Source organism: Amblyraja radiata, chromosome 8 (assembly GCF_010909765.2).
Source record: "Amblyraja radiata isolate CabotCenter1 chromosome 8, sAmbRad1.1.pri, whole genome shotgun sequence".
NCBI lineage: Eukaryota > Metazoa > Chordata > Chondrichthyes > Rajiformes > Rajidae > Amblyraja > Amblyraja radiata.
Genome location: NC_045963.1, coordinates 79,382,125 through 79,397,325, shown reverse-complemented (window position 1 = coordinate 79,397,325; position 15,201 = coordinate 79,382,125). Strand labels below are relative to the sequence as shown.

At 47.6% G+C, this 15,201-nt stretch overlaps 1 protein-coding gene across 2 annotated transcripts in view; it reads left to right on the top strand.

Moving 5' to 3' along the window:
- Nucleotides 1–190: 190 nt before the first annotated feature.
- LOC116976427 (WD repeat containing planar cell polarity effector) overlaps nucleotides 191–15,201 on the top strand; it is a 133,329-nt gene continuing 118,318 nt past the window's right edge. For both annotated transcript variants that reach the window (XM_033026311.1, XM_033026312.1), the window contains exon 1: nucleotides 191–354. The gene's annotated coding sequence lies outside the window, so the exon portion shown is untranslated. The remainder of the gene's footprint in view (nucleotides 355–15,201) is intronic.

Sequence of the window (15,201 nt, the reverse complement as noted above, 5' to 3'; positions counted from 1 at the left end):
TGCCCATCCGCCGCGGCCGGAAGTAACGCCGGCTGGCCGGCTGGCGTTGCTAGGAGACGGCGGCCTACAGTGAGGAGACAGATGTGATGTGTACAGCAATTCCTTCCTCCCCCGCACAATTAAAGCATGGAATAGTCTTCACCCCACCATAGTTACCCAACCAGACGCAACTACATTTAAGGTAGCTCTTCTTCTCTTTGCTTAAGTCCACCCTCTGTCACCTCCAGTTTAAATTCCATTTGGAATATTTTGGAGGACCAGAAGCCAAGAAGAAGAAGCGGGGCCTGCAGTGAGGAGCGGGGAGAGGAACGAAGACAACCCAGCGCGCCAACAACGCCTCTCAGCTCCACTCCTGTAAATATAACCGCAGAAAGTGTGATGAGCATGTGGGGATGATTGCGGGAAGCTTTCTGTACAGTAACATTAGCAACACTGGTCTGTGTGTGTGGCTGTTCAGCTCACGTTATATCTGCAGGGCTGTAGGATCTCGTCAAATGTTCCATTGCATGTGCTCGTGGATTTACAATCTGGGTTTAACAAAAGGTAACAATTGTTATACATACCAAAGTAGAGATTACGTATTGAGACAAAAAGCTGGAGTAACTCAGCGGGACAGGCAGCATCTCTGGAGAGAAGGAATGGGTGACGTTTCGGGTCGAGACCCTACTTCAGACATCCTTCTCTCTAGTGAGAGATGCTGCCTGTCCTGCTGTTTAATCCAGCTTTTTGTGTCTATCTCTGGTTCAAACCAGCATCTGCAGTTCATTCCTACACATTTCGTCTGCTCCATTGCGAAATGTCTTCAAGGTATGTCTACATTGAAGAAGTTCTCCTTTTCTCTCCCACAAGAGTTCTGCAACACCCTCTCTCACTGCTCCCCTTCTGTGACACCTTCCACCTCCATATCTCCCTCTCCCCTGACAACAGTCTGAAGAAGAACCTCGACCCGAAACGTCACCCATTCCTTCTCTCCAGAGATGCTGCCTGTCCCGCTGAGTTATTCCAGCATTTTGTGTCTATATTCGGTTTAAAGCAGCACCTGCAGTTCCTTCCTACATTATAAATGATGTATGTTAGAAACATAGAAAATAGGTGCAGGAGTAGGCCATTCGGCCCTTCGAGCCTGCACCGCCATTCAATATGATCATGGCTGATCATCCAACTCAGTATCCTGTACCTGCCTTCTCTCCATACCCCCTGATTCCTTTAGCCACAAGGGCCACATCTAACTCCCTCTTAAATATAGCCAATGAACTGGCCTCAACTACCTTCTGTGGCAGAGAATTCCAGATATTCACCACTCTCTGTGTGAAAAATGTTTTTCTCATCTCGGTCCTAAAAGATTTCCCACTTATCCTTAAACTGTGACCCCTTGTTCTGGACTTCCCCAACATCGGGAACAATCTTCCTGCATCTAGCCTATCTAACCCGTTAAGAATTTTGTAAGTTTCTATAAGATCCCCCCTCAATCTTCTAAATTCTAGCGAATACAAGCCGAGTCTATCCAGTCTTTCTTCATATGAGAGTCCTGACATCCCAGGAATCAGTCTGGTGAACCTTCTCTGTACTCCCTCTATGGCAAGAATGTCCTTCCTCAGATTAGGAGACCAAAACTGTACGCAATACTCCAGGTGTGGTCTCACCAAGACCCTGTACAACTGCAGTAGAACCTCCCTGCTCCTATACTCAAATCCTTTTGCTATGAATGCTAACATACCATTTGCTTTCTTCACTGCCTGCTGCACCTGCATGCCTACTTTCAATGACTGGTGTACCATGACACCCAGGTCTCGTTGCATCTCCCCTTTTCCTAATCGGCCACCATTCAGATAATAGTCTACTTTCCTGTTTTTGCCACCAAAGTAGATAACCTCACATTTATCCACATTATACTGCATCTGCCATGCATTTGCCCACTCACCCAGCCTATCCAAGTCACCTTGCAGCCTCCTAGCATCCTCCTCACAGCTAACACTGCCCCCCAGCTTCGTGTCGTCCGCAAACTTGGAGATGTTGCATTCAATTCCCTCGTCCAAATCATTAATATATATTGTGAATAGCTGGGGTCCCAGCACTGAGCCTTGCGGTACCCCACTAGTCACTGCCTGCCATTCTGAAAAGGACCCGTTAACTCCTACTCTTTGCTTCCTGTCTGCCAGCCAGTTCTCTATCCACCAATACTGAACCCCCAATACCGTGTGCTTTAATTTTATATACTAATCTCTTATGTGGGACCTTATCGAAAGCCTTCTGAAAGTCCAGATATAACACATCCACTGGTTCTCCCTTATCCACTCTACTAGTTACATCCTCGAAAAATTCTATAAGATTCGTCAGACATGATTTACCTTTCATAAATGCTGGAGTAACTCAGCGGGACAGACAGCAAGTACTGTCTTAGGAAGGGTCTCAACCCAAAACGTCACCCTTTCCTTCGCTCCAGAGATGCTGCCTGTCCCACTGAGTTACTCCAGCATATTGTGTTTTTCTTAGACTCAATGATCTGCAATGTATTATTGCAATCAGAAAAGTGAAGGATGACTGATGGAGGTTGGTAAAGGAATGCTGAGGTAGATATGGAGAAGACATTTCTACTTTGGATTGATATTGAAGTTAGCGGTCACATATATAACGTGATCATTATAAATTCTATCGTGAAATTGGGGGAACTACTCTTGACAGGTTGGTGATGACGTCTGGAACTTTCTAATATATGGGAGCAATGTGGAAATAATGGATGCATTTAAAACAAGCTAATAATCAAGAAGCAGAAAGTGGAAGTAGATCAGTATCTCTGATTTCAATCATTCCTTAATTGGTCACTGTCACTTCAATGCAGTTGTCAGAGATATACAATAGGTCATTCTAAATCGTTCTATTTGTGGCTTAACATCCGTTTTCTGTGTTTAAACAAGACATTAGATAAACAAAACTGATCATTTAGAATTTGCAATATTTGCAAATATTTCAGCAAAGGTATTCTAGATATACTAGAAATCTAGTTCCTGTTCTATGAAGACTTCTTTTAAGCTACACCAGTTTGATGTTTAGCTACTTTATGTAGTACTGAAGTTGTTTTTAATTGTTTTTTTAACTTACTGTGTGATTACAGTCATAGAGTGACACGGCTGCCAACATTGGGTGAGAGTTGGGAGTGAGAAATTGCGAGAGACCAAGCCCGAGGGAGCGTAGCGACCGGGGGGGGGGGAGGGGGGTGTCCCTCCCATTGGTGCGGAACATTTGCATTTTTCAGCTTGAAATTGTGCAATATGGTGCATACTGTAGCGAGTCTTTTAACTTACACTTGAATGCAATATATATGCTTTAAATTGGATTGGAGCGTTTTTGAAAGGGGGGAGGCTGTGTGATCACTGATCACTGGCCTTGGGGGTACCCGGTGAGAGAGTGGAGCAACCGAGTGGGGAGAGGGTGTGGAAGAAGGGTGTCGCCTCTCCCAGGGTAGGAACCTTTTGAAATTTGATGTATTAAAATCATGTTTTAGTGCACTGTAGAATTATGATTTCAATGTTGTTTGTATGAAGCATTTTTAAGAGGTAACTTTTTAAGGGGTAACTTTATCCACACAAAGGGTGATGGGTGTATGGAACAAGCTGCCAGAGGAGGTAGTTGAGGCAGGGACCATCCAAACATTTAAGAAAAAGTTTGACTGATACATGGATAGGACAGGTTTGGAGGTATGGACCAAAAGCAGGTGGCGTAGCTGGGACATGTTGGCGGGTGTGTGCAAGTTGCACCGAAGGGCGTTTTCACACTGTATCACTCTATGACTACATTATACCTCCACCATGCATGAATGCTTCAAAATCAAGTGATCGAGTTTTATTGCCATATACTCAAGCATAGAAAATAGGTGCAGGAATAGGCCATCGGCCCTTCGAGCCAGCACTGCCATTCAATATGATCATGGCTATTCATCTAAAATCAGTACCTCTTTCCTGTTTTTTCCCCATATCCCTTGATGTCGTTAACCCCAAGAACTAAATGTAACTCTCTCTTGAAAACATCCAGTGAATTGGCCTGCACTGCCTTCTGTGGCAGAGAATTCCACAGATTCACAACTCTCTGCGTGAAGAAAGTTTGTTCTCATCTCAGTCCTAACTGGCCCCCCCTTTATTCTTAAACTGTGACCCATGGTTCTGAACGCCCCCTCACATCGGGAACAATTTTTCCTGCAGTTACAGTAAGTGAAAATCTAGCAGGCAAGCAGGATGCTTTCACCAACCACCCCCATTTGAAGTCCACTATCTTCCACCGTATCTACCCAGTGCTTGATACTCACTTCCAGCAGCCACTGGTTATCCTCCAGGATGCACCGAGCCGCAGCTTGATCCATGCCGGTCACCTGGGCGAATTCGGCACAGAGACTCTCACGGCAGCGGCGCAACGCTTCGACGCCTCCGACGGCCGGGACTCTTGTACTGAGGCTGCTCCATGGCTGGAGCTGCAGTGAGCGACTCGCCAGCCCGGCAAACACTCGCCAGCCCCGCTCCCCGTCCGCATCTGTCCCCGCCGCTGCTTCCGCTTCCAACACCCGCGGCCCATGCAGTTGATATGAGCTTTGAAATTTTCGTTGATCACAGAATTTCTCACAACAGAGCGAGAGAAATTTGTGACCAGCGTGAGAATTTGGTGAAATGCGTGATTCTCACGCTCAATGCATGGGAGTTGGCAGCCCTGCCTCTCTATTCCCCCTCTCCCCCTCCCCCCTCTCTCTCTCCCCCTCTCTCTCCTCTCTCTCTTCCCTCTCTCTCTTTCTCTCCCCTCTCTCTCTCCCTCCCACCTCACTCTCATCCCTCTCTCTCTCTCTCCCCTCTCTTCCGCTCCCTCTCCTCTCAACCCCCCTCTCTCTCCCCCTCTCTCCTCCCTCTCTCTCTCCTCTCTACCCTCTCTCTCCCCCTCTCCCTCTCTCCCCCTTCCCTCTCTCCTTTCCCTCTCTCCCCTTCCCTCTCTCCTTTCCCTCTCTCCCCTTCCCTCTCTCCCCTCTCCCTCCCCTTCCCTCCCCTTCCCTCCCTCCCCTTCCCTCTCCTTCCCTCTCTGCCCCCTCCCTCTCCATCCCCTTCCCCCTCTCCCCTTCCCCTCTCCCCCCCTTCCCCCCTCTCCCCCCTTCCCCCCTCTCCCCCCCTCCCCCTCTCCCCCCTTCCCCCTCTCCCCCCTTCCCCCTCTCCCCCCTCCCCCCTCCCCCCTCTCCCCCTCCCCCCCCCTCCCCCCCCCCCCCTCCCCCCCTCCCCCCCCCTCTCTCCCCTTCCCCCTCTCCCCCTTCCCCCTCTCCCCCTTCCCCTCTCTCCCCCCTCCTCTCCCCCTCCCCCCCCTCCCCCCCCTTCCCCCCTCCCCCCCTTCCCCCTCTCCCCCCTTCCCCTCTCTCCCCCTTCCCTCTCTCCCCCTTCCCCCCCTCTCCCCCCTTCGTCCCCTCTCCCCCCTTCCCCCTCTCCCCCCTTCCCCCTCTCATCCCCCTCCCTCTCTTCCCCCTTCCCTCTCTCCCCCCTTCACCCTTCCCCCCTTCCCCCCTTCCCCCCTTCCCACCTCTCCCCCCCTTCCCCCTCTCTCCCATTCCCTCTCTCCCCCTTCCCTCTCTCCCCCTTCCCTCTCTCCCCCTTCCCTCTCTCCCCTTCCCTCTCTCCCCCTTCCCTCTCTCCCCCTTCTCCCTCCCCCTTCCCTCTCTCTCCCCCTTCTCCTCTCTCTATCTCCTCTTTCTCCTCTCTCTATCTCCTCTTTCTCTTTGCCCCCCCATCTCTCTCTCTTTCCCCCTCTTTCCCCCTCTCTTCCCCCTCTTCATCCCAGTCTCCTCCTCCCTCTCCACCCCCTGCTCTCTTCCCTCTTCGTCCCTCTCTACCCACCCTCCTCTCTCTTCCCTCTCTCATCTTCCCCCCCCCTCTCTCTCCCCTCCCTCTCTCTCCCCCCCTCTCCCTCTTCTCTCTCTCCATTCACGCCCCCTCGGTCTCTCCCCTCTCTCTCCCCCCACCCCCTCTCTCTCCCCCCACTGTCTCCCTGTCTCCTTCCCGTCTCTCTCTCTCCACCTCCCTTTGAGAGTCTGTCCCTTCGGCACAGAGACTCTCGCGGCAGCGGCACAACGCTTCCGACGGCTCCGCGGCCCGGGACTTGCACTGTCCGGAGTGCTCCATGGCCAGAGCTGCAACGAGCAACACGTCAGCCCCGCAACACTCGACAGCGCCGCAAACACTCGCTAGTCCCAGCTCCCCGCATCTGTTCCCGCTGCTGGTTCTGCTCCCATCCCTCCCGCAGCACCGGCTCTCCAACACCCGCGGACCATGCAGTTTATCCGAGTTTTTTAATTTTCGTTGATCACAACATTTCTCACCACTGAGCGTGAGAAACCTCTGATCAGCGTGAGAGCGTGAGAGTTTGCTTGAGGGCGTGAGTCTCACGCTCAAAGCGTGAGAGTTGGCAGCCCTGGAATGATACAGTATGGAAACAGGCCTTTCAGCCCAACTTGCCCTCCACAGCCAACATGTCCCATCTACACTAGTCCCACCTGCCTGCGCTTGGTCCATATCCTTCCAAAATGGCCTACTCCTGCACCTATTTTCTATGTTTCTATGTTTCTACAACGAGATCTGGGGGTCCTTGTTCATCATTCACTGAAAGTAAGCATGCAGGTACAGCAGGCTGTGAAGAGAGCAAATGGCATGTTGGCCTTCATAACAAGAGGAGTTGAGTATAGGAGCAAGAGACTCAAGAGACATTTATTGTCACATGCACCAATTGGTACAGTGAAATTCTGGGGTCACCATACAGCCATACGAATACAAAAAGGGCAAAACACAATAATATTTTAACATAAACATCCCCTGCACAGCGGAATCAAAGTTTCCTACTGTGAGGGAAGGCCCAAAGTTCAGCCATCCTCCTCTTTGATGTACACCCGTGGTCGGGACCTCCCCAGCCCTCTGCAGTCGCCGCTACGGGTGGCCCGATGCTCAAGCCCTCTCGCCGGGATGATGGAACTTCAACATCGGAACGGGAGAACAACCTCAGCGGCTTGGACCTACGAATCAGCCACTTCCTACCGGAGTCCGCGGCTCCCGAGACCCACGCTGGCGGCCCTCGGCAAAGGGCCCCAGGGCACTGCGATGTTGAAGTCAGTGCCGCCCGCGCTGGAAGCTCTTCAAACCACAGCCCCGCGATGTTGTTGCAGCAGGCCCAACGCTCCGGAGCTTCAAACGGCGATCTCAGGTGAGGCATTGCCCGCTCCGCGATGTATCCTGTGCTGCGCCGCCGCTGCTGGAGCTCTGATCCGGTCCCCGGCAGGAAAGGCCGCGCCAATCCAGTTGGTAGGCCGCGAGGAGGAGACTGGGAGACGGTTTTCCCCCTTACCCTACCCCCCTCCCCCACATAGAAAAACTAAAGAAACATCCTCAACATAATTTTAAACAAACAAAAAAATTTAAAGCGGTGCCCCTAGTGGCCAAAGCAGAGGTCCTTCTGCAGTTGTACAGGGCCCTAGTGAGATCACATCTGGAGTATTGTGCGCAGTTTTGGTCTGCAAATTTCCTATTGTGGGAGTGCAGCGTAGGTTCCCGAGGTTAATTCCCGGGATGGCAGGACTGTCATATGTTGATTGAATGGAACGGCTGGGCTTGTAAACTCTGGAATTTAGAAGGATGAGAGGGAATCTTATTGAAACATATAATAATATTAAGGGTTTGGACACGCTAGTCGCAGGAAACATGTTCCCGATGTTGGGGGAGTCCAGAGCTAGGGGTCACTGTTTAAGAATAGAGGATAGGCCATTTAGAACTGAGATGAGGAAAAACGTTTTCACAGAGGGTTGTGAATCTGTGCAATTCTCTGCCTCAGAAGGCAGTGGAGGTCAATTCTCTGTATGATTTCAAGAGAGAGTTGGATAGAGCTTTTAAAGATTTTCAGGGGATATGGGGAAAAGACTGGAACGGGGTACTGAGTGTGGATGATCATCCATGATCATCCACACTCATCACCTGGCCAATACCATACCTACGGTGAAGCATGGTGGTGGCAGCATCGTGCTTTAGGGATGTGTTTCAGCGGCAAGAACTAGGAGACTAGTCTGGATCGAGGGAAAGATGAACAGAGCAAAGTACAGAGAGATCCTTGATGTAAACCTGCTCCATTGCGTTCTGGACCTCAGACTGGGGCGGAGGTTCACCTTCCACCAGGACAACGACCCTAAGCACACAGCCAAAACAACGCAGGAGTGGCTTTGTGACAAGTCTGTGAATGTCCTTGAGTGGCCCAGCCAGACTTGAACCCGATCGAACATCTCTGGAGGGACCTGAAAATAGCTGAGCATCGACGCTCCCCAACCTAACAGAGCTTGAGAGGATCTGCAGAGAAGAATGGGAGAAATTACCCAATTACAGGTGTGCCAAGCTTGTAGCATCATACCCAAGAAGACTTGAGGCTGTAATCTCTGCCAAAGATGCCTCAACAGAGTACTGCGTAAAGGGTCTGAATACTTATGTAAATGTGATATTACGGTTATTTATTTTTAATTACTTTGCAAAAATTTCTAAACACTTGTTTTCGCTTCTCCATTCTAGGGCATTGTGTGCAGATTGATGATTAAAAAATGAATTTAATCAATAAGGCTGTAACATAACAAAATGTGGAAAAAGTGAAGGTGTCTGAATTACGGACCCCATTCCTGCCTTCTCCCCACATCCCTTGACTGCTATCTTTAAGAGCTCTATCTAACTCTCCCATGAAAGCATCCAGATAATTGCCCTCCACTGCCTTCTGAGGCAGAGAATTCCACAGATTCACAACTTTCTGGGCAAAAAAGTTTTTCCTCATCTCAGTTCTAAATGGCCTATCCGTAATCTGTGTCCCCTGATTCTGGACTCCCCCAACATTGGGAACATGTTATCTGCCTCTAGTGTATCCAATCCCTTAATCTATATTACTAAATCTCTGAATTTGACCGCTTTTGGCCCACTGTGCTGCGATTTCCGACAGAACTACGCCACCTACGGCCATCATTTTTGGCCACCTCGCTCAGAGCCCCTCTCCGCCTTACGGGTGCGGAGGATTTTTCCCATCGATGAAAAATCAGAGATATATTAATGTTTGTTTAAAAATCACCATTCCCTCTGCTGCCCCTGCTGGAGGGAAGGGGAGGGACTATAAAACCAGGAAGTGGTGTGCCTCACTTAGTCTCTGCAAGATGGATGAAGCCAAGGGTCACGTCTCTCTGAGCTCTGAATAACACTGAACAACTGTGAGTACCCTTAATGTGGTTTGAAAATAAAAATATGGTTTGTTTGAAGTAAATAGGCACTGTCTGCAAATAGTTGTTTGGGTGCTTTGGCTTGAAGTTGAAAGGCACTTATTACTGCAAATGGTGGCGGGTGATTTGCTTGAAGTTGAAAGGCACTTATTACTGCAAATGGTGGCATGAAGTTGAAAGGCACTACTTACTGCAAATGGTGGCTTGGGTGTTTTGGCTTGAAGTTGAAAGGCACTACTTACTGCAAATTGTGGCATGAAGTTGAAAGGCACTACTTACTGCAAATGGTGACTTGGGTGCTTTGACTTGAGGTTGAAAGACACTACTTACTGCAAATGGTGGCTTGGGTGCTTTGTTTGAAATTGAAAGGCACTACTTACTGCAAATGATGGCTTGGGTGCTTTGACTTGAGGTTGAAAGGCACTACTTACTGCAAATGGTGGCTTGGGTGCTTTGTTTGAAATTGAAAGGCACTACTTACTGCAAATGATGGCTTGGGAGCTTTGGCTTGAAGTTTAAACAAATCACCATTCTCTCTGCTGCACCTGCTGGAGGGAGGGGGAGGGACTATAAAACCAGGAAGTGGTGTGCCTCCCTCATTCTCTGCAAGATGGATGAAGCCAAGGGTCACGTCTCTCTGTGCTCTGAATAACACTGAACAAATGTCTACACAACTGTGAGTACCCTTAATGTGGTTTGAAAATCTAAATATGGTTTGTTTGAAGTAAAAAGGCACTGCCTGCAAATGGTTGTTTGGGTGCTTTGGCTTGAAGTTGAAAGGAACTACTTACTGCAAATGGTGGCTTGGGAGCGTTGGTTTAAAGTTAAAAGGCACTACTGCAAATGCACTTACTTCCTGTTTGCACTGTATATTGATTTAAGATAAAACGCTACGACTTACGGCTGTGATTTTTGGCCATCTTACTCAGTCCCCCCTCCGCTGAGCAGGTGCAGAGAATTCTTCCCATCAATTAAAAATAAAAGTGTTATTAGTGTTTAAAAAATGTTGAGAATCTCTCTCCTGATCATCCAACTCAGTATCCCATCCCTGCCTTCTCTCCATACCCCCTGATCCGGTGGGAGGGGGAGGGGTTATAAAACCCGGAAGTGTGGGTGTGGCTCAGTCTCGGCATGATGGGGGAGGGAGAGGTCATGACTCTGTCTGAGCTGTGAATCAACTGAACACACTGAATGTCTACTGAACTGTGAGTTTGGTGTTTTGTGTGGTTTTATGGTGGTTTCACCCTGCATGAAATGGTATGAAGCTGCATTTGAATTTGGTGGCCTTCGACCCTGCTTGAAGTGGAATTAAACTGCACTTGAATTTGGCGGCCTTGCATCCTGCTTGAAGTGGTATGAAACGGCACTGAATCTGGTGGCCTTGCACACTGCTGAAAGTGGTATGAAACTGCACTTGAATTTGGTGGCCATGGATCCAGCTTGAAGTGGTTGGAAACTGCACTTGAATTTGGTGGCCTTGCACCCGGCTTGAAATGGTAGGAACATGGATTTGAATTTGGTGGCCTTGCACACTGCTTGAAATGGAATTTCAAGGAATAGTCATGAGTCAACTGCCAGCCCACCAGCCGTGAGTTAGCTGCCAGCAGATCAGGCTTGACGGACTGAGCTGCCACCCCAAGAACCCATACCAGCACTCCAGAAAGCCCCCCCCCCCACTGGCCACCAATATTGGAATTGGTGGAGAGGTGGAATATTGCGTCGGGGGACAAGCCCTCCCGTGTGAACATGGGACCCAACAGGTCCCACTTAGTCTAGTAATCTTATATGTTTCAATAAGAAACCCTCTCATCCTTCTAAATTCCAGTGAATGCAAGGCCAGTTGCTCCATTCTATCATCATATGACAGTCCCGCCATCCCGGGTATTAACCTTGTGAACCTACGCTACACTCACCCAATAGCAAGAATGTCCTTCAAATTAGTAGACCAAAACTGCACACAATACTTCAGGTGTGGTCTCACCAGGGCCCTGTACAACTGCAGAAGGACCTCTTTGCTCCTATACTCAACTCCTCTTGTTATGAAGGCCAACATGCCATTCGCTTTCTTCACTGCCTGCTTAGCTGCATTCTTACTTTCAGTGACTGATGCACAAGGACACCCAGATCTCGTTGTACTTCCCCTTTTCCTAACCTGACACCATTCAGATAATAATCTGCCTTCCTGTTCTTGCCACCAAAGTGGATAACCTCACATTTATCCACATGAGACTGCACCTGCCATGCATCTGCCCATTCCCCCAACCTGCCAAGTAATTCTGCTTCCTCATAGCATCATCTTCACAGCTCACACTGCCACCCAGCTTTGTGTCATCTGCAAATTTGCTAATGTTGCTTTTAATTCCTTCATCTAAATCATTAATATATATTGTAAATAGCTGTGATCCCAGCACCGAGCCTTGCGGTACCCCACTAGTCACTGCCTGCCATTCTGAAAGGGACCCGTTTATCCCTACTCTTTGTTCCCTGTCTGCCAACCAATTTCCATGTCAGTATCCCTACCCGCAATACCATGTGCTCTAATCTGCGGTGTGGGACCTTATTAAATGCTTTCTGAAAGTCCAGGTACACTACATCCACTGACTCTCCCTTGTCCATTTTCCTAGTTACATCCTCAAAAAATTCCAGAAGATTAGACAAGCATGATTTCCCCTTCGTAAATCCATGCTGACTTGGACCAATCATGTTACTGCTAACCAATTGCAGCGCTATTACATCTTTGATAATCGACTCCAGCAGCTTCCCCACCGCCGATGTCAGGCTAACTGGTCTATAATTCCCTGCTTTCTCTCTCCCTCCTTTCTTAAAAAGTGGGATAACATTTGCTACCCTCCAATCCACGGGAACTGATCCAGAATCTATAGAACATTGGAAAATAATCACCAATGCATCCACGATTTCTAGAGCCACCTCTTGAGTACCCTGGGATGCAGACCATCAGGCCCTGGGGATTTATCAGCATTCAGTCTACCCCACACCATTTTCTGACTAATGTGAATTTCCTTCAGTTCCTCCGTCAACCTAGGTCCTCTTGCCCCTAGTACATCTGGGAGATTGTTAGTGTCTTCCTTAGTGAAGACAGAACCAAAGTACCTGTTCAACTCATCTGCTATTTCCTCGTTCCCAATAATAAATCCACCTTTTTCTGTCTTCAAGGGACCCACATTTGTTTTAACTATTTTTTTCTTCTTCACATACCTAAAGAAGCTTTTACTATCCTTTATATTCTTGGCTAGCTAACCTTCATACTTCATCTTTTCTCCCCGTATTGCCTTTTTGGTTACCATCTGTTGATCTTTAAAAGTTCCCCAATCCTCTGACTTCCCGCTCATCTTTGCTATGTTATACGTCTTCTCATTTATTTTTACACTATCCTTGACTTCCCTTGTCAGCCACGGTCGCCTCTTACTCGCCTTAGAATCTTTCTTCCTCTTCGGAGAAGGCAGTGGAGGCCAATTCACTGGATGTATGCAAGAGAGAGTTAGATTTAGCTCTTAGGACTAACGGAAACAAGGGATATGGGGGAAAAAGCAGGAACAGGGTACTGATTCTGGATGATCAGCCATGATCATATTGAATGGCAGTGCTGGCTCGAATGCTCCTACTTTCTATGTTTCTATGACCAACTGAGTTATTCCTGCACTTTGTGTCTTTTTGAGTGGATATGAGTCAGAAACACTCTTGCATTATTTGGAATATTAATTTTCAAGGAAACCTTGAACATCTTTGAATCATGTATTTTATCCATCTGATGATTTAATCTTGTTGTTTTGGAAAAGTGTATTAAATGGCTGAAGTAATATTCTTTTAATTTCAAATATCCAAATGGACATACACTTTCTTTAGCTTGTGATTAACCTTCCAAAGTGCAAATGTTAAAGTGCAAAGTACAAATTCTACTGTATCTAGCAATATCCATTTGTGTTGTTGATAAAGCATGAGTAGTTCAAAATAATTAAAATGGTAGATGTGTACAGTATTGTGTGGGGAGGAACTGCAGATGCGTTTTGGGTCGAGACCTTTTCCTGCAGAGATGCTGCTGACCCACTAAGTTGCTCCAGCCTTTTGTGTGTCTTTGATGTACAATATTATTGTTCTTAATAACTTTTGCAGCTTATTTTTGTCTGCGTTTCCTACTCGTGGAGGTTTATATAACAAAAACTAGGAATACTAATCACAGTTATGACCTTGTACCTATTACACCTTTGGAAATGAATTAGTTTATGCTGCTACCTTGGCATGTAACAAATAATTGTCACGTCGCTCTGATATCATGTGTTTAGCTCATATGACAGAGAACAAATTTCTACATGGATATTTTTTCAAATCTTCTCGCCTGACTGAATGCTTGAACGTGTGTTGTAGAGAAACATTACTGACAGACTTTTTGTATTGCATTGTCTTGAAAATATATCTACCCATGTATTTTTCATTAGCTAATTAGAGGGTCATTACATCCATGTTTGAAAACTGCTGCAGCTAGAATTTCTTCTCTTTTAAAGAATAAGACCTTTGGGAACGGATACAATACTACTATTATTGACGGTGTTTTAAATTTTCTTTGGTATCTGTGCATAAAGAAAATATAATGAGGCAAAATTATTTCTTTCCACTTTAATATTTCAGAGTTTAGACATGTTTCACTGGGGTACTGTAGCTAAGTATTGAGAACTGGACAGAGTTGCAGATAATTGGTCAGATCCCGCCATGACAGCAAGCAAGTTTAAGTATAAAATATGATTTTTTTGGTTAATTGTTAGACTCTGCAGTAGTGGCCATGATAGTACTGGGTGAGACTCAATCCCCACTAGTTCACTAATTTCCTTGAGGGAAGGTAAGCTCCTGCCCCAGCCTATATGTGACTCCCTACCTGCCAAAGCGGTTAAGTCACAACTACTTCCTCATTCAGGTGTTGAAAATTAACACTGCCGTGGTCAGTGATTAGACAGTTAAAAGACACTTGGACGGGTTCACGGATAAGAAAGGTTTCGAGGGATATGGGGCAAACATGGGCATGTGAGCTGGGGCAAGGAGAGCTGGGGTGAGGGGCAAAGTAAGCTTGGGCGAGAGGGTCCATGTGAGCTGGGATGAGGAGCTAGGTGAGCTGGGGCGTGGAGCTAGGTGAGCTGGGGCGTGAGGGGCCAGGTGAACTGGAGCGAGAGGATCAGGTGAGCCACGGTGTGAGGGGCCAGGTGAGCTGGGGTGTAAGGGGCCAGGTGAGCTGGGGTGTGAGGGGCCAGGTGAGCTGGGGTGTAAGGGGCCAGGTGAGCTGGGGTGTAAGGGGCCAGGTGAGCTGGGGTGTAAGGGGTCAGGTAGCTTGCCTCTGCATTGTGCAAGTAAATATGTTCCTTTTTCAATCCTGATAATCATTTTCAAGTCACTCAACAATTCAACTGGACATTTCCCACGAATCATCCTTACAGTCTTGAATCAAAGTACATGTGGAGAACGCATGGCATGGTATCTCTCCTTGCACAAATCTTGCTATTTGTGGGCAACTGTGAATGAATTGATTAATTTGTTGCTCTGTGCACAGAAACATGTCACTAGCATGCCGTGGTTTAAACAAAACGCTGTATGATCCAGTGGAGAGCAGTTTTAGCTTCTCTTAGTAGATTTCCCTCTCTCGGTTTTCTCCTTGTCTCTGTCTGTGCCCTCACTTTCTATAAAGATGGGTCTTTCTAATTATCAAACCTGCCTGTGCATGCTACAATATGGATTTCTGGATGCCTTTTAAGATTTATGAAACAAACAGTTTTAAGTTCAATCGCAAGTTCACTGTAATTTGTGTGACGTAATTATTCTCTACAAAAGCACAAACATTCAGATTGAATATTTCATCTGGAAGGAACAAACAACAATGGACATGGACATGGACAAAGATGCTGTGGGTACAGTATGTAATCAATACTGCCTGTGGTATTTGAAGTGGGGGTCCA